Below are 26091 nucleotides of genomic sequence, written 5' to 3'. Positions count from 1 at the left end.
TAATCTCAATTACCAAAAAAAAAATAATAATTTAAAACATTTTGCAACATCAAAAAAGCATGTAATAGAACTTTACCTGCCAACTCGTCAGTATCATGCCCAACCAAATCCAGACCGAGCGTCATATTTGCCCCCAGCTTCTCCATCAGCTGAGTCTCGTATTCTGAGAGCTCAGTCGTATACGCCGCACCACCACCTGTAGAACGTGCAGCCTGCTTCTCCCTGACCAGCTTGGCCTTCAAGATTCTCTTAACGTCAGAGAATCTCTTCTTACAGTGCTCCACCGATTTGGCATGAGTGCCTTCGGCGCAGACACTGCCAGCTATAGCTCTCCAAATTTCTTGTTTTTTTGGAGAGCGAGGTCTGTTGGGATTTGGAACCAAAAATAAAATCATAGTGTTTTAAAACAAGGGTAACTAAAACTTTATTCTGCTCAAAATTAAATTGGACATTTCTCCCTGACTTTGTCTTCCCAGATGCCATATCCAAAAACAAATAATAAAGCACACAAATGTTGCAATAATAATATAATCAAACAATCAAAGGAAGACCTACAGCTCTTATCAAAGTTTAATAGGACTTAATAGACACCATTTTCAATTCCCTTTTATAGATAGTTAATACGTAGACAAACAGCCGTTAACAATTAGACAATCATCAATTAAACTTTTACAGTATTAGGACATCTTATTTATAATGCCGTCATTGATGACGCCTGATTAATACAATCCTCAAATGCCTACTTTATACCAAATTAACAATAACGATCTATAATTGTGATGCTTGTGTCGCAGTTAACTAACATTAGCAACTGATTTTAGAGTTCAAGATGGCACGATCGAATTTATTTAGTGACGGTGAATTGGTCATCCTTGTATACAGGATGGACCGCTATTTCACACGGATCAGGTGAATGAGGGGTATTGTCCGACAGGAGAGGGATCGCATCATTAAATTTTTGATAATACTCTTAAGACGCCACAATACAGATAATCCTATGATCAAATGTATATTTTTAAAGGCCTTTTTTTGTTGTTGATAAATAAGTGATAAAAAAGGATAAAAAAAGTAAATATGGTTGATTAAAAATGCATACTACCTTAAAAATGCTAAAATAAAGTTTAATTTTATATATATATATATATATATATATATATATATATACATATATATTCTGCATGTATATATATTTATATATATTCTTAAACAAAAATATGTATGTATATATATATATATACTGTATATATATATATATATATATATATATATATATATATATATATATATATATATACTGCATATATATATATATAAATAGTTTGACATTTTCATCATAGGAAATAAAGATTACATGCATTGCACCTGCAGATACATTACACAAAATAAAAATATCTAATGTGGACATACAACTTTATATTTTCACAGATCTCAGGCGGTCGAGAGACAGAATCCCCCGGTATGTAAGGCCAGTGTCAATAGTGACACCAAGGAGCAACCGCTCTTCTCCCCCGCTGCCATTGACACTGCTTGTGGGTCGTCCAACGGATGAGTCAGGGACAGATATGGAAGTCCCTGATATCCAAGGTAATTTTCAAGTATAATACTATGTTTGCGGTATTTAACATTACAATTTTGTTATTTATACAGGTTCATTCAGGGTGCAGGTTAAAGGGACACTAAACCCAAATATTTTCTTTCATGATGCAGATAGAGAATATAATTTTAAACAACATTCCAATTTAATTCTAATATTTAATTTTCTTCATTATTTAGCTATCCTTTGTTGAAGAAATAGCAATGTATATGGGTGAGCCAATCACACAAGGCATATATGGGCAGCAACCAATCAGTAGCTACTGAGCATATCTAGATATGCTTTTCAGCAAAGTATAACAAGAGAATTAAGCAAATTAGATAATAGAAGTAAATTATAAAGTTGTTTAAAATTACATGCTCTTTCTAAATCATGAAATAAAAAAATGTGGGTTTCATGTCCCTTTAATGTAATTGATTGTACTTTTTATTTTAAATGTTTCTAATAGTTTTTCAAGAAGAATTTTGTGTATAATATAGGCCTTGTCACATATTCCTCATACTAACATTTTTTATTTTTGGGCTTCATCTCTGACAGACGACCAAGTAGATCTAGAACCAGCATTGTCGCCTGCGCTAACAGAAGAGGAGGTGGCTAGAGTAGAATGTAAGAAAAAATAATATTATGTTTTAAAAATTGTATCTTGATAATGAATTTATATATAGAATTTCTTATAGATCTGGATCAGGGCACACAAACCGAGCCCTTCATGGCTGAGATATTCCAACAGCTGGCGGAGGGCCTTGATATTGTATCCCAGGCTGTGTGGGCCCTGCAGGAGGCCATGACTAATCTACATTAAATTTGATTTATTTATTTAAATAAAAAATAAAAAAAAAGAGTTTTATAATAAATCTATATTTAATCAAAATTATCATGTAGCTGTATTCATTTAAATATTATTTTCAAGTGACATGAAAACAAAATATATTTTGAAAGATGTATAAATAGCATGCAATGTGATAAATTATATATTTGTTAATATATATTTTTTCTTTATTTTGTTTCTCAACTTCTTTTAAATACAATTTGTATAAGAGCATATGCAGATACACTATATAGCTGCTGATTGCTGAATGCACATAGATACATCATATGATTGGCTTGCACATGTGCATTGCTATTTCTGTTAGAAAATGTTATCTGAGGATTAAAGTGAAACTGAACATCAATTTTATCGTTCATGCTTCAGATAAAGCGTACAATTGTAATAAACTTTCTAATATAGTCCTATTGTCAAAATGTCATTATTCTATTTGTATCTTTATTTGAAAATAAAGAGTTTAAGTTTATAAGCAGGCCCATTTTTAAAACAACCTGAGTTGACCTTGCTGATTGAACAGCACCAATAAAATAGTCCTAAGGTGGTTAAATTTAATTTATATGGCTCCTCAGCCTAGATGCCTTCTTTTTCAAACAAAGATAACAGTAGAATGTATTAAAATTGTTAATAGGAGTAATTTAGAAATTTGATTTCTATTGAATGTTCTATCTGAATTCTGAAAGTTAATAAATGTGCTTAGTGTCCCTTTAATAAAAGTTAAACGTTTGTAATGTTTCTTGAGATTATCTTCTATGATATTGGTGTCCCTTTAATTAATAAAATAAATATATTTAATTTTTTTTTTTTTACATAGATACATACATAAATATATCTATCATTATATTTACATTTATATAGATACATATGTACATATAAATATATAAAGGAATATATATGTTCGATGCTGCAAGACAATGAAGCATATCACCTAATAAAAGTCAATTACAAACTTATAAATATGTATACCCTTCAAATAATCAAAATATATTATTGCGCTACATTTGGTGCACTAGTAGATATAGGGATAAAAATAAAAAATACATTGCTTCTGATGGATTATGCTACAACTTTGTCTCTCATTACAAATCAAGGGGACAATATTTCTACATATTTGGTGCAAAGTTTTGCACCTAACTTGTCGCACTAATAGATATAGAGATAAAAATGAAATACATAACAGGCACAGGACATGATCCGCTACAGTATATATATAGTTTGTGTATAGATATATGTGTGTGTGTATATATATATATATATATATATATATATACATACACTAGTCCTAAAGCCTGTGTACATGGGCCATTTTTTGCAGTACAACGGTCCCACCCCTTGCTCCCTCTCTACCCCTCTCTTTTGCTCTCTCTCTTCCCCTCTCTTTTGCTCTCTCTCTCCCCCCTCTTTTGCTCTCTCTCTCCCACCTTTCTTTTGCTCTCTCTCTCCCCCCTCTCTTTTGCTCTCTCTCTCTCCCCCCTCTCTTTTGCGCTCTCTCTCTTCACCTCTCTTTTGCTCTCTCTCCCCCCTCTCTTTTGCTCTCTCTCTCCCTCTCTCTTTTGTGCTCTCTCCCCCTCTCTTTTGCTCTCTCTCTCCCCCTCTCTTTTCTCTCTCTCCCTCTATTTTGCGCTCTCTCTCTCCCTCTATTTTGCGCTCTCTCTCTCCCAATCTTTTTTGCTCTCTCTCCTCCTCTCTTTTGCGCTCTCTCTCCATCTCTTTTGTGCTCTTTCTCCCCTTCTCTTTTACTCTCTCTCTCCCCCCTCTCTTTTGCTCTCTCTCCCTCCTCTCTTTTGTGCTCTTTCTCCCCCCTCTCTTTTGCTCTCTCTCTATCCCCCTCTCTTTTGCGCTCTCTCCCCCTCTCTTTTGCTCTCTCTCTTCCCCTCTTTTGCGCTCTCTCCCCCCTCTCTTTTGCTCTCTCTCTTTCCCCTCCTTTGCGCTCTCTCCCCCCTCTCTTTTGCTCTCTCTCTCCCTCTCTCTTTTGCTCTCTTTATCTCCCCTCTCTTTTGCTCTCTCTCTCCTTCCTCTCTTTTGCTCTTTCTCCCCCCTCTCTTTGGCTCTCTCTCCACCCTCTCTTTTGTGCTCTCTCTCCCCCTCTCTTTTACTCTCTCTCTCCCCCTCTCTTTTGTGCTCTGTCTCTCCCCCTCTCTTTTGCTCTCTCTATTTCCCCTATTTTGCGCTCTCTCTGCCCCTCTCTTTTGCTCTCTCTCCCTCTCTTTTGCTCTCTCCCACTCTCTTTTGCTCTCTCTCTCTCTCTCCCCTCTCGTTTGCTCTCTCTGCCCCCTCTCTTTTGCTCTCTCTTTCCCCTCTCTTTTGCTCTCTCTCCCCCCTCTTTTGTGTGCTCTCTCTCCCCCCTCTCTTTTGCTCTCTCTCCCCCTTCTCTTTTGCTCTCTCTCTCTCCCATCTCTTTTGCTCTCTCTCTCCCCCTCTCTTTTGCGCTCTCTTCCCCCGCTCTTTTGTGCTCTCTCTCTCCCCCTCTCTTTTGCTCTCTCCCTCCCCCATCTCTTTTGCTCTCTCTCCCCCTCTCATTTAAGCTCTCTCTCCCCTCTCTCTTTTGCTCTCTCTTTCCCCCTCCTCTCTTTTGCTCTCTCTCTCTCTCTCTCTCTCTCTCCCCTCCTCTCTTTTTTTTTCTCCCCTCTGTTTTGTGCTCTCTCACTTGACCATGCCCCCACAATGGCCGCTTCTGTCCGGCCATGCCCCCTGTCATGCCCACCGGCCACTTCCCAATCACGGCACGCATGCCCAGTCACGCCCCATCACAGCACTCTCGGGCCATGCCCCCATCACAGCATGCCTGGCCATGCCCCATCCCGGCGCCCCCACCATGGCAGCATCCGCACACCTTCTCTGCTGCTCAAGACCAGGTATTTTTGTTCTTGTGCAGTCTCTACTGCGCATGACTGCTTCGGACAACATATTGGCCTTTTATTATATGATATATATATAGGAGTATCTATTTATAAATATTTAGAACATATTCTCCCATGTGCAGAACATTAGAATGTGAAATATTTACAGTAAGTACAAAGTATAACACTTTATTAAAACTTAATATTACATAAATATGTTTTTACATGTTTTCATCTACTTAAAGGTACACTGAACCCACATTTTTTCTTTCATGATTCAGATAGAGCATACAATCTTAAGCAACTTTCTAATTTACTCCTATTATCAATTTTTGTTCTCTTGCTATCTATATTTGAAAATCAAGAATGTAAATCTTAGCAGCCAGCCCATTGTAGGTTCAGCACCATGGATAGGGCTTGCTTATTGGATGCTTACATTTAACCACTAATAAGCAAGGATAACCCAGGTTCTCAACCAAAAATGGTCCGGCTCTTATGCATCACATTCCTGCTTTTTAAATAAAGATACCAAGAGAACGAAGAAAAATTGATAATAGGAGTAAATTATAAAGTTTCTTAAAATTGCCTGCTGCTCTATCTGAATCATTAAAGAAAAAAAATTGCGTTTAGTGTCCCTTTAACTGCAAAGGGCTCCAATGCACTTTTATATGTCTATATATGTATACATATGTATTTATGTGTTTATATGTGTGTGTCTGTAAATACATATATACACATATAAATGCATATGTACACATATATAGACATATATAAATACATATCCATCTTTAGACATGTATATGTATGCTTCTCAATATTAAAGCCCCTTGACTGCCTTTTTTTTCAAGCATCTAAGACCTCCTATCTTTGAGTCCATGCAACTTTTGTGTGCAATATTTTTTACTTTAATACATTTTATGAGACAGTGTTATTATGAGTGTAACTACACTTTGTAATGTATTTTTGATGTGTTTTGTGCAACTTTTTAGTTTTGCAAAACAGTTAACCGGAGCTCTGAAGTTGCGCTAATCATTCTAGCGTAAATTGCAATTGTGCTCAAGCAATTGCATTTATTTTCAACTCGTGATATGAGAAGTAAGCTTGAAGAACGCAAACCCCCGCAGTAAACCCCTTATTGAATGCGCATAATCGTTTGCACTCGTAATCTGGCCCTTAATGTTTGTTTATTACAGTCCAAGAATAATTTGTATTTGTATATCCATGAAAGATATTTACAAATGTATTCTTTCTTTTTAAAGAAACATTAGATTTTTTTATTAGATTGATATTTACCAAGAACTGATGTGTTGCATTTGGGCAAACACTGTAGCAAAATCATAACACATCATTATAGCACTTCTTTTGGCACTTGTACTTTTATACAGCGTTATGCATTGATTTTGCCAACAGAAACTATTACTCCAGATGTAATTAATTACAGTGCTTTGGAGCATCAGTGTTAAATCAATTTATGTGATCTTTAAATGGGAGTCAATCAGGAGAAGAAGAAACTACAGGAAGAAAAAAAAAAGACATATAATCTTAAATAGATATCCATTAACTTGTTCTCTCCCATGTTATGCTGTGTATACCCTATGGGGATATGTATTCTATTTGAATATAAACATATGATTATCTTCCACAATATATTAAGTATATTATAGTAATATTATATACACGGATAATTATAGTAATATAACTTTACGTTAGATCATCAATCTTGGACTGTAACATGCCACACACAGTACATTTGCCTCTTAAAAGTTATATTTCTGCGACTTATATATATAAATGTTTACTGAACCTAGGGTTTTGACCAATTATAACCTCTATTAATGTAGACAGATTTATTTTTCCATCTATTTGGAAGCATTTGTTTAAAATGAACCACCAGTTACCATCAGTTTACACAGTTTACAAACGCAATGCAAACAATACACTTGTGACTGCTACTTGTGAAGCCTATTTATATGTCCCTAATTGGCCTCAGCAGAGGAGGTAACATAAATATCATGATTTAAACATCCATTACTTTATAGTGGCTTAGAATTTTCATAGTATTTACTCAATATTTAAATATTTCATACAATTAAAAAAAAATGTACCTCTATCTATTATTCTCAAGCTAATCTTTGCTTTTATTACATCTTGATATATAGGACCATATTATACATTAAGCACTATTGGTAGTGAAGGGTGCAATATCAATATCACTGAACCATGATAGGATTAGCACGCAAATGTTTTTACAAGTCCATAGTAAAGAAGAATTACCAGAGAGTGTTTAGCACAGGCCTCATCCCTTTAACGAGCCCAATACTTTAAATGCATATCAGAACCGTACTAAACATTGGTCATATTACAATAGGTTAACAGGAGTCCCAAAGCGCTACACCAGTGGTTATCTAAGCTGTACCAGTTAACAGCTTTCCCCAAGAAACTGTAGTGAAAATAATTGATAAAAATTGTGGTGTATGGACAGCGCTAGAAAAGCTTAAAGAAACCACAACCACAGTAAACGTCTATAAGTTATTTTATTAAATAATATTTATTAAAATTATATCAAATATACAGTAAGTAAAATGTCATATACTGGTTACTATATATAATAATATGTGGGTGAACGTTCACTTAATACTGGATTATATTATCCTAAAAATAGCTACAAATTGCTAGATGCAGATAATCCTATAATATACTTCAAGTAGCTAGAACATAGCTAAAAAATTATAATTGCTATAAATAGGAATTCATTAAAACAGGTGGCAACAAATATTGGAACGGTAAATAAATCCCTTACCACAGATCTGACAGTGTATCTTGCAGTCAGAACTCCCCCTTTGCGGGTATAAGGGAACTCCCACTTTGCGGGTATAAGGGAATCACCCTGTCACTACACAAAAAAATGTCTTTTTCTGCTACTAGTCTATTTGATAGACAAAGACTGGAGGATAATCTTTCACCGTGTACTGTGTAAGTACTGAAGAGCGGTAAACAGAACCAGGACTAGAGGTCTTCCTACACCTCGTAATAGACTTGCGCAAGTCTGATTCACCTGGAGGTTCCAGAAACCAGGTGACGTAGGAGTCTTGGAAGCCGCCGGCGTGCGGTCGATTGTTTGCAGCAGAGCGGTTGAAATACAAGTGGAGTAACGGTAAGAAGGCGGATAGCCTTAAAACATACAGGACTGTAACGGAGATTTCCGTAAAGTATTGAAGTCTTATGGACTACTCTTTTGCAAACTGAATACAGCGCCGGTGAAAAAAGACCGACGGCTGTTGTCACTTGGGATAATCAGTTTTTAAAGAGACTAATACCTGGCACTTTACCTTGCTGTAGCGGACCTGTCAAAAATTGCACTGTGCACAAACTTTTATTATAACATCTTTTATCAGGAACAGACAAGATTACCTTTAAATCCTTTTTGGAAATATATTGCACCTTCTGGTTTTGATACGAATTCAAGCTTGCATTTATATTGTTTTTATATAATCATCTAGATTGATTTTGTTTTAGGGAGTGTGTGAACGGCTGAAAGAGCAACTATAGTTGGAAGTGAATGTGTATTGTTTTAGATATTGAATATTAATTATTGTTTTAATCTTGAATATTAATTATCATTTTGGAACTGTTCATCAAATAAAAATTTTTTTAATATATGTCAGATTTGTTTATTAATTAAATATTTTAATATAATTAAAACGGTAGTAGATTGGATATTATTTCCCTAAGTCTGATCTATTCTCTACAGAGGGAATTATAATTGTTTTGCATATCTACTGAATCTCCTGCTTTAAGCGCCCACTATTTATAAATCTGTTATTATAATTGTTACTATCCAGGAAGGGGATAGTTTTACAGTGAGGCTTTGGAGATTAGATTCAGCGCTTCACCCACACTACTGTTTTAAAAGCGTGAGCAATATAACAAGAGGTCGTATAGTACATTTCCAATATTCGGCTGACTATTTTATTATATATAGTAACCAGTATATGGCATTTTACTTACTGTATATTTGATATTTTATTAAATAATATTTATTAAAATTATAACTTATAGACGTTTACTGTGGTTGTGGTTTATTTAAGCTTTTCTAGCGCTGTCCATACCCCACAATTTGTATTGCTCATATTACAAGTTTAAAGTTATGTGTTGCTCTCGAAAGGAACATATAACAGCTCTAGAAAACATTAGTGTGAATTGAGACCTGAAATAAAGTGTTAGGGTACCACAAAACACATGTAAAACGTATGAAAATAACATATTTTACTCACATATTATTATTATTATGAGTTATTTGTAGAGCGCTGATTCTGCAGTAAGACATGGCATGAGAACTAGCGCATCTAAGGGGGTAAGTAGCGCAGCAATGGCAGATAATTGTAAATATATATGGATATGGTTATATACATACATATTTATGTGTTAATATGTGACCCCAAAAACTGCATTTGGCAGTTATTTTATTATAAAATAAAAATGTTACTAATCTAATCTAGCCCTAAATAGGTTTCGTATATATATATATATATATATATATATATATATATATATATATATATATATATATATATATATATATTGATTTATATACCTCTGGTGCACCCGGGGCCTCAATTCAATTTTCTGGAGTGCGGTCTGTATTTTGCCTATACATATATATATATCAACTCACACCATAAACTAAAAAAAAAGTCTGGCTAAATTTTTGGGCTGGCTTCTAGATTTAAAAAAGAAAAAAAATGTCAAGTTTTAAAACAAATTAGTGTTGTAGATTACAGCTTTTTAATTAACTGAAGCTGGTTTTGGAAGGTTTTGGTCCTTCCTCAAATATGATGCTTTCCCCTGGCTTTGTGTACTGATACCAAGTCACCCCCTGATAAAATGAGGTCTTATATTTGATAATATTTTTATAAAATATAAATACCTGATATAAAAATTGCAGTAAGCCATGCTTTTAGTTTGGAGATAATATTTCCAAAGCTCCCTATAAAACTGTGTTTTTGTCAATGTTTTATATACATGAACAAGGGAAATAAGAGAGGAACATGGTTGAATTAGTAAATGTGTGCCAACTAAAATTAGGAGTAAGAATAATTTGTTGGTTTTGCACAAATGTGACAAAATGTATTTTTGCAAGGAAATAAAAAAATATATTTCAATAGGAATAGTGGCCAGGGGAGCATTGTATGTGCAGGTGTGTGCTGAATTGATTCTATAAAGAGAAATACTGCAAATAAAATATGTGCATTGTATGCATTTTTTTTTCTTACATTTATAATTTTGACAGGTGTCGTTTTCATTAAAAAGCAATACTTGTAAATAATCTTAATGTATGATTTATTATATGTCCAACAACTGAAGTTGCTGTACATGGGCCACTGGGATATACTTTAGTTTCAGTTCTCCCCTGGCTATATGTGTGTAGCCTTAGTTCGGTGTGTGATTGCAAATGTGTTTGTGTCTGTATGTGTTTGTATTAATTATAAGTCTTCCTACAGGAAAAGCAGGCAAAATAAGGTACATTATAAAGTTGTTTAACTACACATGATTAAATGATTAAACATATTTGGGGAACTACATTTTGAGTTTGCTATCTTTTTAATCCCTGGGCTTTGTACGTATATGCAACATCGTGCATATCTAGGTATGACTGGAGTGACCAACCTAGAGTTCAGTGCCCAAAAAACAGTGCTCAATTACTTATCTGGGCCCACTACCCATTCCACATTACTCATTCATTGCTCTGCATTTACAACACACATGATTCCATCATTTTTCATTCATACAGGAGGTGAAAACCCACAATCCATTACCCTTGGGAATTACTTGTCTTTACGACTAGGAGGAGGAAAAGATTCCCAAACCCCATGAGCTCTATAAAACCCCTCCCACCTCACACATAACTCAGTATTAACTTTGCCTCTGCTGGAGGTGGTTGAAGAATGAAGATGTGTGTTTAATTCTTCAAAGAAATGGGTTTTCAGTCTATGTTGAGGCCGATTATTGATGATTATTGATGTTTAGCATTTAGTAGGCCTTAGTCAACTGCCCACTCCCAAACCTGTATGGGCGTTTATTAGATTAAGGCAGCTCAGGGGCTAATAGTGCATTTATCTACAATGTTTAAAATATGATGCATATTCTTTTGACTATTACATATAAATTAATATGGATTTTTATCTTGTGTTTTTTATTGTAAACAGAAATATTTTTTTTAAATGTATATTTATGATACAAAAGTCATTAGTATTACAATTGTAGTATTACACAACAGGCATGCAGCTATGTATTATTATAATTATAATGCAACTGTCTTTTATAACATAAATATATATTTTAAAACTATATTTATATTTAAAATAATAAACATATCAAGCAAGAATATCCAAATATTAATTGATATCCAATCCTTAAACTAATATGTATTATACATGACGATGCACTTTATTTTAAACATAGATATAATGTAGTCAGGTCTTACACTGATATTAAATATTTAAAATAAAATGCATGTATATTGTATATTGTTTTAAGTATTGGATATACTTTAAAATGTATTTCTGTTAGCTTGTTGTGTTTATTAGTGATACCATAGATATATATGTTAATATAAAGTAGTACAGAAGTCAGCACTCATTGGTCTTCTGTAGTAAAACTTAACATTTAATAGCCATATTTAAAAACAGCAAACATTTTGAAGCCTAACTGGCCTCTTTGTCAATGCAAATACAAATATCTTACCTAAAGAGCTTTCCTCTTACACTCCTTATATACACAGCTAATTTCACTTACAAGCTGCACACTTGTGTGATGTGAATGCTAAACACCATGTGTGTGTGGATCAGTGATGGGTGACGCACCAATGATGTCATTATGTTTTGCCAGTCGGCTCCGTACCATGTGACTTACGATCAGCTGAATTTGACAGGTGTAATACTTGCATCCTACCCTCTGCCTGGCTGTGTAAGACGGAACCATACAGTAGCAAAATACCACAAAGACATATATATTTATGTTATAGTAGTCAGTAGCATTAAATTATATTTTTACATAAGAGGAATGCACTTATGTAGAACTATAATTTTAATTATAGTCTTTAATAATAAACACAACAAGCAACATTAATTACAATTGAATTTATATGCAAATATTTAAATATGCATTCTACATAACAATGCATAATTTTAAATATTTATATGTAGAGCCTTAGCTTCTACAGTTAGTTTTAGGTTATGACAGTTTAGGGGTCAATGTTTAAATGATACACATAGTCATTTACAATGCATATTGTTTAAGTTATTGTATATATCTATAGAGTCAAAGGTATTTAATGTTGCTTTCTATTATTTTAAAAATAAACATATATTTTAAAATATATATTTATGTTTGAAATAATAGCAAACAACAATAAATCCTTTTTAAGATATCTACAATACTTTAAATAATCTAAATTGTACATGACAATGCATATTTTTTCAAGGAGATGTGGTAAAGGCCAAGGGGCTGGCAAAACCTTGCCGTCCTAGCCGGGCTCCTGGAACTAAGTACCAGACCGGAATTGAGCCCTGGTCTTGTGCTTCTTAAAAGGGTTTGCCAATTGAGCATGGTGCAAGGGATCAAGTCGCCCTTTTAGTATGTTGCATCTGGGGATACCACTTGTTTGGGGGTGCTATCTTCTGGGAAGAATGGGGGAGATTTTAATTCTGGTCCCCCATTCCTCCCAGAAGGGGGAGTTAGTGGGGCGTGCTAGTGGGAGCAGGCTGCTCTTTGTTTCGGACACATCAATACACGTTTGATATGTTTGAATCAGCGAAGTTGCGAGGAAGGTAGCGTCCATGTTTGTCTTGCCAGTTGAAAGCGACTACATCGCCTGATGTAATTGGAGTAGGTTAATAAAACTAAGGTCCCGCAGGCAATACTTGGAGTGTGCCTACACTGAAACTATTTTTCAATGAGCGCACTGTCTGCACCATGTAGGCCCACTTCAAATAGGGCACCACCCCGGCCTCCGATCTGCAATGTCGGTTATACGGGTGGAGACATCACGCTCCCATTCACTTCTATGGGAGAGACATCACTGGCGCTGCTCAGCCACGCCCCTTTTCTTTGAAAATGTCTACAGATCTTTTGAATATCAGAGCCTTAGAGCAAACACTTGGAAATGAATTGCTTATCTCTTCTACCGCCTACTTGGAGTATCATTTCTTCTGCTGGCTATATTTGCATAGCTTTTCTAAAGCTAATACTTAAGTAAAGAAACGTTCAGTATATGTTGGGATACCGCAGGCAAAATCAGCTATTTCAAAAGCCAATAGAAAGGTAAAGGATATATTTGTAAACAAATACACTCCATTGGGAACAAATGAAAGAAAATAAAAAAATAGGGTAAACTATTAATTTAAGCACAATAAAGATGCACTCAACTCAATCATGGCTCATGTCCTACAATGTGCAAGGTTTTCAAACTAAAGGTACACCCTGCTTTGCACTGTCACAACCATTAAAGTCATTAAAATCCAAATATATTTCCACATAACTACTTTTTATGCATAATTAAATAATTTTGCAATTCACTTTTCTTATTTTTTTTCCTTAATTTTCCAAGGTTGTCATCCTCAAATTGCAGTTTATCCTTTTACCTCAGAGCATTGCAATACAGTGATTAGTTTTTGATGCATATGTAAATTACTAACATAAATGTCCCTAAGAAAAAAGCTCCAGTCAACAGTAACTACAGAGATGAATATTCATGAAAACCATGTGTGTCAGTGAAAATGCAAAGACCAGTGAGTTGTCAGCTCACAAGTCACATCCCAAGTGCAAGTAGCATTAATAATTAGGGTATGTGTTGACAGGTAGATCACACTTCAGAGTGTATTTAACCACTTAAAACAGTAAAAAATAGCAGAGTGACATAAGATATATGAGGCATGAGTACTTCCAGCAAAGCTACCAGTGGCATGTTGTATGCATATTTTATAATCATAAAAAAATTGCACATTGACTAAAAGTGTTTACAATTTCTAAATATGTATTCTTAATCCTACGGAATCCTGAGTGTCAGATGGATAAGTTCTATGATTCCGAGGATATTGGGTAATTTTCTTTGTTGTTAAAACCCTATTTTGACATCACACAGGCTTGTTGAGGAAAATTAAATAATGTGACATCAGCGGGTATAGAGGGCCGTTAAGATTATAGAGAGAATTTTTGAAAAAGTGTATTGTGCCATCCTGCTAAATATTCCCTCACACTACTGAAAATTGCAAGACTCTAAAATGTGAATACAACTTAAAATCCTTGCCAAACAAGCTGCTGCCCTATTAACCAGAGACTTGGGTTTTTGTTGCCTTTTATGAGCTTTTATAACTTAAGGAGACTTGCATGTGACAAGTGGTACCTCTCTTGTATTTTATTACAAAAGAGGCCTGCAGTAAAACTCTGGCATAATATCCCTGCGTACTTGGTGAGGGGTCACCTAGGGCTCCTTGCCAACCTTGCTTATAGGCTAACCTGAGCCCTCCTGCTGTGCTCCTGCTGCTGTTCCAACATAAAGATTAGAAACAAAACCATGTTGATGAGGTGAAGCCTGTATGTTGATTGGTCACTTTTTATAGGGTGTAGTAATGCTAATAGTTGACATGCATGTAAATAACCTGTTGTGCTCTAAAACCATAAATATATATGTGTATCTCACTTTAATATATGTTTATGTCTCTTTAAGTGCGTTGAACTGGGTGATTATGGGTATAGTGGGCATGTGTGTTTGTTGGATTATTGATTTTGCTAATTTGTATTAATGTAAAATTGCTTATTATTGCTTATTTAGCTTTAATTGATGTAGTAGGAAACATCTGTACCTGTTGATGTCATCTAATGTGATAGGGGTGTAATGTCAGTATGTTTTTTGGGTACTTACTAATAAGCCAGAAAGTGTTGTCAAGGGTAGTTCATGTTCTTTTAGCTGTTCGATTTGATAAGGAAAAAATGGTCTAAAAATATTGTCATTCAAGAATTTGGATTGTGATCAGAAAAATAGGACTGGCATGTTAAGTATAGGACCATATTTCACTTAAATTATTATGAATACATTGCTGCTGAAAAACATTGAAAATGCCTGATTGTGATATAACTTGGCATAAAAATTGCCTGTCGGCAAACATGCCAATTGTTATTAAATGATGTATATTTATATTTAGAGGTAAACCCCTTGTTTTTCAAACTATTTGTGTTATTTACAAATGTATTCTTATAATTTTTGGGGAAATATTAGATTGCTTATTGCTTTATTTACAAGCAACTTCAAAAGCTGATATATATAAACAAATAAAACATTTTGCTGTTACTTTATGCACAGATAGACTTGGTTGTTAATTATCCTCTAAATGTACAGCAAGAAAATTATCTGGACTAGGCAGATATATAGTCTGCTAAAACTGCAAAAAGTTTTAATGAGAAAAGATTTGCAAAGTCCTGCTATCAGATTACTGACAGTGAACATGAGATCAACAACAACAAGACAAATAAGGACAATGAAGGTTCACTTAGGTCATAGCACAGCACTGGGAAGGTTATCTGAGTTTGTTGTTTATGTGTTACACAGAAGAAAGTGATGTAAAATCTATACCGTTGTTATGAATGAAAACATTTCTTTGTTTCTGGAATCAATTTATAAAATAAATCAATAGCAATCTACTGCACTTGTAAAAACTGGGAATAATTTAAGTTCAAGAATGGAATATGAATGTGTGTGTTTATGTATGTATGTATATATATATATATATATATATATATATATATATATATATATATATATATATATAAATAGAGAGAGAGAGAGAGAGATCTATATATAGTAATCAATACAATGATAACCAGGCACTCTTGCAACAAACAACTTTTCTTTATTTCCGGTACAATCCGGCATAAAAATTCCCAACGTTTCTGTCCTCACATTTGAACCTTTGTCAAGGGTATAATCTGTCAAAGAAATATACAATATGTAAGAATAAATATTACTTACATGTTACCAACGAAACACAGTGTATATACACAACACATTGTGTCACCGGAAGTGACGTCATCCCTGATCCGGGTCCGGCTCTAACATACTACCTCATTATCCTTACTGAGCTTTAAGTTCCAGGGCCGGAACAACAACCAAAATTACATTTACCACCACCTATGCAGCTGATAAAAAAGAATTCTCAAGGGTTTTACTTTACTATTGGCACATCCTACAAGCAGATGAAACATTGCCATTTCGGGAGATGAAACCACCACGAGTGGGATATAAGTGGGGCAAATCTTTGCAGGACTCTCTACAATGGACGGATCCAGTTGATTGCTATGAGAGGAAAACGTGACTGAGTGCGCAGAAACCAGGTTGATATAAGTGCAGTGGCTGCACCACCTATAATGGGATGCAGACAGGCACTTTTTTCCACCACCCCAGGCAGAAAAAGAAGTATTTCTTGAAACACAGGGTGACACGCACCACTCCACATGTGGTATACCTACTACACTGTCCATATAGTTTATTTTACGTTGGAAAAACGAGTGACAACCTACACATTAGGATGGTCAATCACAGAAGTTCAATATGCCAAGCAATCAAACAAGGGGAATCCGAGCAACCAGTGGCTCGCCACTTCCAACAATGTGGACACAATGTTTCAGATCTACGCTACACCATCATTGACCATGTCCCTAGACAATGGTGGGGAGGCGATAGAAATAGGATTTTACTGCAGAGAGAGTGTAAATGGATGTATGAATTGGAAACTTTAATACCAAAGGGTCTGAACACAAGAATGGAATGGCACTGTTTCCTCTGAAGAATACCATGAGAACGATGTCTCCAATGAAAGAAGTTACTTTTATCAATGCTGGTTTAGCATAAAAACTACCTGCTTTGTCGCTTTTTTCTTTTTTCTTGTTTTTTTCTTCTGCTTTTTACTTTAGGTTACTTTTGGTCTCTTGTTTCTTACTTTTTTGCAATCTTTTTCTTTTTTCTTTTTTCCTTTTATTCCTCTGCTATCTAATCTTATTGTCTAACTTATCTGTTTTAACCTCTTTCCGCCTTAGTTGGTGGGCAGCTGAGATGGGTGCTGCAATCCAAAGGCTAATAGCGGAGAATATCAGTGTACTTTATAATATATGGAACGATGCAATTGATGAGTGGCTGAGAGAGAAATATATACGGTAATATTGTAACTGAAGAGAATGTTAATAGCACTGTGACTTATTTATCTGATACTAAGTTTAAAAGTTAAGATTTAGTGTTCATTCACAATATTGTTTAAAGGAAGCGCAGTTGGTCGACATGGTAATGGGTCATGTCTGGTGATGACGCGTACACCGTGAGGCGGAAAGAGCTGTGAATCAAAGGTGAGCACCTTAGAGTAAGTACTCTCTGGGAGTATATAAGTGTTGTTAATGCACTGCTTGGTAAGTTTATGTGATCTCAGAGTTCAGAAACTCAGGCCTAGATTTAGAGTTTGGCGGTAGCCATCAAAACCAGCGTTAGAGGCTCCTAACGCTAGTTTTAGGCTACCGCCGGTATTTGGAGTCAGTCAGGAAAGGGTCTAACGCTCACTTTCCAGCTGCGACTTTTCCATACGCAGATCCCCTTACGTCAATTGCGTATCCTATCTTTTCAATGGGATCTTTCTAACTCCGGTATTTAGAGTCGTGTCTGAAGTGAGCGTTAGAATTCTAACGACAAAACTCCAGCCGCAGAAAAAGTCAGTAGTTAAGAGCTTTCTGGGCTAACGCCGGTTTATAAAGCTCTTAACTACTGTGCTCTAAAGTACACTAACACCCATAAACTACCTATGTACCCCTAAACCGAGGTCCCCCCACATCGCCGCCACTCGATTACATTTTTTAACCCCTAATCTGCCGACCGCCACCTACGTTATACTTATGTACCCTAATCTGCTGCCCCTAACACCACCGACCCCTATATTATATTTATTAACCCCTAACCTGCCCCCCACAACGTCGCCGCCAGCTACCTACAATATTTAACCCCTAATCTGCTGACCGCAAAGCGCCGCCAGCTACATTATAGCTATGTACCCCTAATCTGCTGCCCCTAACACCGCCGACCCCTATATTATATTTATTAACCCCTAATCTGCCCCCCTCAACGTCGCCTCCACCTGCCTACACTTATTAACCCCTAATCTGCCGAGCGGATCTCACCGCTACTATAATAAAGTTATTAACCCCTAATCCGCCTCACTCCCGCCTCAATAACCCTATAATAAATAGTATTAACCCCTAATCTGCCCTCCCTAACATCGCCGACACCTAACTTCAAGTATTAACCCCTAATCTGCCGATCGGAGCTCACCACTACTCTAATAAATTTTTTAACCCCTAAAGCTAATTTTAACCCTAACACCCCCCTAAGTTAAATATAATTTTATTCTAACGAAATAAATTAACTCTTATTAAATAAATTATTCCTATTTAAATCTAAATACTTACCTGTAAAATAAATCCTAATATAGCTACAATATAAATTATAATTATATTATAGATATTTTAGGATTAATATTTATTTTACAGGCAACTTTGTATTTATTTTAACCAGGTACAATAGCTATTAAATAGTTAAGAACTAATTACAAAATTACCTGTAAAATAAATCCTAACCTAAGTTACAATTAAACCTAACACTACACTATCAATAAATTAATTAAATAAAATACCTACAATTACCTACAATTAAACCTAACACTACACTATCAATAAATGAATTAAATACAATACCTACAAAAAACTACAATTAAATAAACTAACTAAAGTACAAAAAATAAAAAAGAACTAAGTTACAAAAATAAAAAAATATTTACAAACATTAGAAAAATATTACAACAATTTTAAACTAATTACACCTACTCTAAGCCCTGGCTGTTCCGATCAGCCAATAGAATGCAAGCTCAATCTAATTGGCTGATCGGATCTGCCAATCGGATCGAACTTGATTCTGATTGGCTGATTCCATCAGCCAATCAGAATATTCCTACCATAATTCCGATTGGCTGATAGAATCCTATCAGCCAATCGGAATTTGAGGGACGCCATCTTGGATGACGTCATTTAAAGGAACCGTCATTCGGCTTGTAGGCGTCGGTTGAAGAGGATGTTCTGCGTCGGCTTGGAAGAAGATGGCTCCGCTCCGCTCCAGAAGAAAGAAGATTGAAGATGCGGCTTGATAGAAGACTTCATCCCAATGATGGACTTCCGACTTCGGCCCGATGATGGATTTCTTCAGCCGCCGCTTGGATCCAGACTTCAGCCCGAGGATGGACGTCACTCTTCAGCCCCCTGCTTGGGCTTGGATCAACACTTCCGAGGACCGATCGGTGAACCTGGTATGGTGAAGATAAGGTAGGAAGATCTTCAGGGGCTTAGTGTTAGGTTTATTTAAGGGGGTTTGGGTTAGATTAGGGGTATGTGGGTGGTGGGTTGTAATGTTGGGGGGGGTATTGTATGTGTTTTTTTACAGGCAAAAGAGCTGAATTCTTTGGGGCATGCCCCGCAAAGGGCCCTGTTCAGGGCTGGTAAGGTAAAAGAGCTTTGAACTTTTTTAATTTAGAATATTGTAGGGCATTTTTTTTATTTTGGGGGTCTTTGTTATTTTATTAGGGGGCTTAGAGTAGGTGTAATTAGTTTAAAATTGTAATTTTTTTCTAATGTTTGTAAATATATTTTTATTTTTTGTAACTTAGTTATTTTTTATTTTTTGTACTTTAGTTAGTTTATTTAATTGTATTTATTTGTAGGAATTGTATTTAATTAATTTATTAATAGTGTAGTGTTAGGTTTAATTGTAGATAATTGTAGGTATTTTATTTAATTAATTTATTGATAGTGTAGTGTTAGGTTTAATTGTAACTTAAGGTTAGGATTTATTTTACAGGTAATTTTGTAATTATTTTAACTATTTTAGCTATTAAATAGTTCTTAACTATTTAATAGCTTTTGTACCTGGTTAAAATAAATACAAAGTTACCTGTAAAATAAATATAAATCCTAAAATAGCTATAATATAATTATAATTTATATTGTAGCTATATTAGGGTTTATTTTACAGGTAAGTATTTAGCTTTAAATAGGAATAATTTATTTAATAAGAGTTAATTTATTTCGTTAGATTTAAATTATATTTAATTTAGGGGAGTGTTAGGGTTAAAGTTAGACTTAGCTTTAGGGGTTAATAAATTTATTAGAGTAGTGTTGAGCTCTTGTCGGCAGATTAGGGGTTAATACTTGAAGTTAGGTGTCGGCAATGTTAGGGAGGGCAGATTAGGGGTTAATACTATTTATTATATGGTTATTGAGGCGGGAGTGAGGCGGATTAGGGGTTAATACATTTATTATAGTAGCGCTCAGGTCCGGTCGGTAGATTAGGGGTTAATAAGTGTAGTTAGGTGGAGGCGACGTTGGGGGCGGCAGATTAGGGGTTAATAAATATAATATAGGGGTCGGCGATGTTAGGGCAGCAGATTAGGGGTACATAGGGATAATGTAGGTGGCGGGGGTGTATGGAGCGGCAGATTAGGGGTTAAAAATAATATGCAGGGGTCAGCGATAGCGGGGGCGGCAGATTAGGGGTTAATAAGTGTAAGGTTAGGGGTGTTTAGACTCGGGGTACATGTTAGAGTGTTAGGTGCAGACGTAGGAAGTGTTTCCCCATAGGAAACAATGGGGCTGCGTTAGGAGCTGAACGCGGCTTTTTTGCAGGTGTTAGGTTTTTTTTCAGCTCAAACAGCCCCATTGTTTTCTATGGGGGAATCGTGCACGAGCACGTTTTTTAAGCTAGCCGCGTCCGTAAGCAACTCTGGTATCGAGAGTTGCAGTGGCGGTAAATATGCCTGTACGCTCCCTTTTTGGAGCCTAACGCAGCCATTCTGTGAACTCTCAATACCAGAGGTATTTAAAAGGTGCGGCCAGAAAAAAAGCCAGCGTTAGCTACGCGGGTCGTTACCGACAAAACTCTAAATCTAAGCGTCAGATTCTTGAAGGGGAAAACAAGTGTATCATGATATAGATAACAACATTTTTACTAAAATAAAACTAAATTAATTTATGCTGTTTTTGCGTACATTACCTTGCATTTGCATCTACTTTTCTATACGATATATGCAAATTTCATATTTGAGATAAATTTACCAGCTTGCAGTAGAGAATAAAATAAGACCTGTGAGAAAGCATCAGTCACGCCCAAGCCCTTGTTCAGCTCACTTACCAAGGCTACAAAATTTAATCAAACAGAAAAGTATAGTAAGCTTTGAATTTTGTAGTTTTTAATTTGCATTTTATAATTAAGATAACTAATCCTTTATGTTCGCTAACTGGGTTAGACTTAGCTCGTTACGCATATTTTACATTACAATGTTCTTCACGTAGAATTTTTTTATCATTATTAAATATATACTTCTATACAAATGTGATAATGTTAATGTAAAATATATAAAAATACCTATATATCTATAGCAATAGATATAAAGGTATAGGTACTGTATATACAGATAAAAAAAGGTATTGCAGGATGCGATCACGATCATTTCCAGAGCCTGAAACCCCAGTTTTTAACAACCGTTTTTTTTTGTAGGACATGCCTGGCACGTCCTTGGTCGTTAAGGGGTTAAAATAAAAATAAAATGTTCCTGTATGTGAGAATATTGGAAAGTTAAATATTTACAGTAAATACACAATAAAACAAATTATTAAATATTGTTATAGAATTATTATTTAGACACACATATACTGTATATTATAATCCTTTGTCCATATAGCATATAGCTTTGAACCATTGTAAAAATGTTTTATTAATATTTATATGATTGTATTAGATACTGTATATATGAGTGTAACCATTTCTTTTAATATATTTATGTTGTGTTTGGTGCAACTTTTATTATATCTATATCCCTTTAATTCAAGGTCTTCAGTCCTGCTAACCTGACACGTGCAAAATTTGATTGCACTTGAGCAAACATGTTTAATTTTTTTTTTTTTTGAGATTTCTTATTACATAGCATTGCAACAGTACCCATATATAATATATATATATATATATATATATATATGAAACTTGACACATATACATATCAATAGGGCATGCAAATGTAGGTAGTACAAGAGAACAGGAGATTAATATTACAATACTTAGGTGTAACACCGTAGTTTTGCAGTTCTTGTGTCTTGCATAGCTAAAAAAAACCTTTCTGTGTTCAAATAGTAAAATAAATTTAGTTAGCAAACATTCAGCTAGATTATGAGTTTTCTGCACTATAGGAAAATTAACAACCTCCACAAAAGCAGCGTTATTTCACCTCCCAATAGCGCTGCTATTACAGGTTTTGAAAAAGCAGGCTTGTGCGGGCGATATGGTGACGTTGAGCTCCATACCACACTGAAATACAAACGCTGCTTTGACGTGCTCGTGCACAATTTCCCCATAGACATCAATGGGGAGAGCCGGCAAAAAAGAAGCCTAACACCTGCGATCGCGGAAACAAAAGCTCCGTAATGCAGCCCCATTGATGTCAATGTGGAAAGAAAAAGTTATATTTAAACATAACACCCTAACATAAAAACCACGTCTAAACACCCCTAATCTGCTGCCCCCGACATCGCCGCAACCTACATACAGTTATTAACCCCTAATCTGCTGTCCCTAACATCGCCGCCACCTAAATAAAACTATTAACCCCTAATCTGCCGCTCCCGCTATTGCTGCAACCTACATACATTTATTAACCCCTAATCTGTTGCCCCTAACATCGCCGCCACATAAATACAAATATTAACCCCAAATCTGCCGCCCTTAACATCGCTGCCACCTACAGTACAGTTATTAACCCCTAATCTGACGCCCCCAATGTCGCCGCCACTATACTAAAGTTATTAACCCCTAAACCTCTGACCTCCAACATCACTAACACTAAATAAATATATTAACCCCTAAACCTAACCCTAACATAACCCTAAACCTAAGCCTAACCCTAACACCCCCTAACTTAAATATAATTAAGATAAATCTAAATAAACCTTACAATTATTAACTAAATAATTCCTATTTAAAACTAAATACATACTTACCTGTAAAATAAAACCCAAGATAGCTACAAAATAAACTAATAGTTATATTGTAGCTATCTTACGTTTTATTTTTATTTCACAGCTAAGTTTGCATTTATTTTAACTAGGTAGACTAGTTAGTAAATAGTTATTAACTATTTAATAACTACCTAGCTAAAATAAATACAAAATTACCTGTAAAATAAAACCTAACCTACACTAAAAACTAACATTACAATAAAATAAAATTAATTAAATTATTAAAATACAATTTTCTAAATTACAAAAAAATAAACACTAAATTACAAAAAATAAAAAACTAAATTATCAAAAATAAAAACGAATTACTCCTAATCTAATAGCCCTATCAAAATTAAAAAGCCCCCCAAAATAAAAAAAACAAGCCTACACTAAACTGCCAATGGCCCTTAAAGGGCCTTTTGTGGGACATTGCCCCAAAGAAATCAGTTCTTTTACCTGTAAAAAAAAATACAAACACCCCCAACAGTAAAACCTACCACCCAATCAACCCAATCAACCAAACCACCCAAATAAAAAATTATCTAAATAAACCTTAGCTAACCATTGCCCTGAAAAGGGCATTTGGATGGGCATTGCCCTTAAAAGAGCATTTAGCTCATTTACATTGCCCAAACCCTAAGTTAAAAAAAAACACACCCAAAAAAACCTTTAAAAAACCTTAAAAAAAGATTTCTATCAGCCAATATAGGAATTAAAGGGGGAAAAATCCTATTGGCTGTTGCAATCAGCCAATAGGATTGAGCTTTCATCCTATTGGCTTATCCAATCAGCCAATAGAATTGAGCTCTCATTTTATTGGCTGTTCCAATCAGCCAATAGAATGAGAGCTCAATCCTATTGGCTGATTGCAACAGCCAATAGGATTTTCCCCCTTTAATTCCTATTGGCTGATAGAAATCTTTCAGCCAATAGGAATGTAAGGTACGCCATCTTGGATGACATAACTTAAAGGGAAACTTCATTTTCCAGCGATGATCGTAAGAAGAGGATGCTCTGCGCTGGATGTCTTGAAGATGGACCCGCTCCGTGCCAGATGGATGAAGATAGAAGATGCCATCTGGATGAGGACTTCGCCGGCTGGATGAGGAAGGAAGAGGCCACCCGGATGAAGACTTCTTGCCGCCTGGATGATGACTTCGCCGGCTGGATGAGGATGGATGTCCGGACTTCGATAACTGTAAGTGGATCGTCGGGGGTTAGTGTTGGTTTTTTTTATCATTTTTTTGGGTGGGTTTTTTTTTAGCTTAGGATTTGGGCAATGTAAAAGAGCTAAATGCCCCTTTAATGACAATGCCCATGCAAATGCCCTTTTCAGGGCAATGGTTAGCTAAGGTTTTTATTTGGGGGGGTTGGTTGGTTGGGTGGTGGGATTTACTGTTGGGGTGTGTTTGTATTTTTTTCACAGGTAAAAGAGCTGATTTCTTTGGGGCAATGCCCCACAAAAGGCCCTTTTAAGGGCCATTGGCAGTTTAGTGTAGGCTAGGTTTTTTTTTTTTTATATAGGGCTATTAGATTAGGAGTAATTCATTTTTATTTTTGATAATTTTGTTTTTTATTTTTTGTAATTTAGTGTTTATTTTTTAATAATTTCATTTTTTGTAATTTAGAAAATTGTATTTTAATAATTTAATTAATTTTATTTTATTGTAATGTTAGTTTTTAGTGCAAGGCAGGTTAGATTTTATTTTACAGGTAACTTTGTATTTATTTTAGCTAGGTAGTTATTAAATAGTTAATAACTATTTACTAACTAGTCTACCTAGTTAAAATAAATACACACTTAGCTGTGAAATAAAAATAAAACCTAAGCTAGATACAATATAACTATTAGTTATATTGTATCTAGCTTAGGTTTTATTTTACAGGTAAGTTTGTATTTAGTTTTAAATAAGAATTATTTAGGTAATAATTGTAAGGTTTATTTAGATTTATTTTAATTATATTTAACTTAGGGGGTGTTAGGGTTAGATTAAGGCTTAGGGTTACGTTAGGGTTAGGTTAAGGGGTTAATATATTTATGTAGAATTAGTGATGTGGGAGGTCAGAGGTTTAGGGGCTAATAATTTAAGTATATTTTGTTGTGGGGGGCTTGCGGTTTAGTGGTTAATAGGTTTATTATAGCTGCGGTTTGAGTGTACGGCAGATTAGGGGTTAATAATCTTTAAATAGTGTTTGCGATGCGGGAGGGCGGCAGTTTAGGGGTTAATAGGTTTATTATAGTGGCAACGATGTCGGGGAGCGGCAGAATAGGGGTTAATAATTTTATTTAGTGGCGGCGATGTCCAGAGCGGCAGATTAGGGTTAATAATTTTATTATAGTGTAGTAGGTAGTTTATGGGTGTTAGTGTACTTTTTAACACTTTAGTTATGAGTTTTATGCTACAGCTTTGTAATGTAAAACTCATAACTACTGGCTCAGTATAGAGTGTACCGCTCACTTTTTGGCCTTCCAGGCAAACTCGTAATACCGGCGCTATGGAAGTCCCATTGAAAAGAACTTTTTTAAAAGTGCGGTACTGACGTTGCGTGACAGCCAAGAAGGTGTGCGGTACACCTATACCTACAAGACTTGTAATAGCGGCGTTAGGGAAAAAGCAGCGTTATGAAGCATAACAATGCTTTTTCACTAATAAAGCAAAACTCGTAATCTAGCTGATTGTGAAATTCTCGCCTGCATCTTGTGTGAG

This window comes from Bombina bombina, chromosome 2 (assembly GCF_027579735.1).
Source record: "Bombina bombina isolate aBomBom1 chromosome 2, aBomBom1.pri, whole genome shotgun sequence".
Taxonomy (NCBI): domain Eukaryota; kingdom Metazoa; phylum Chordata; class Amphibia; order Anura; family Bombinatoridae; genus Bombina; species Bombina bombina.
This window is presented reverse-complemented; position numbering follows the sequence as displayed.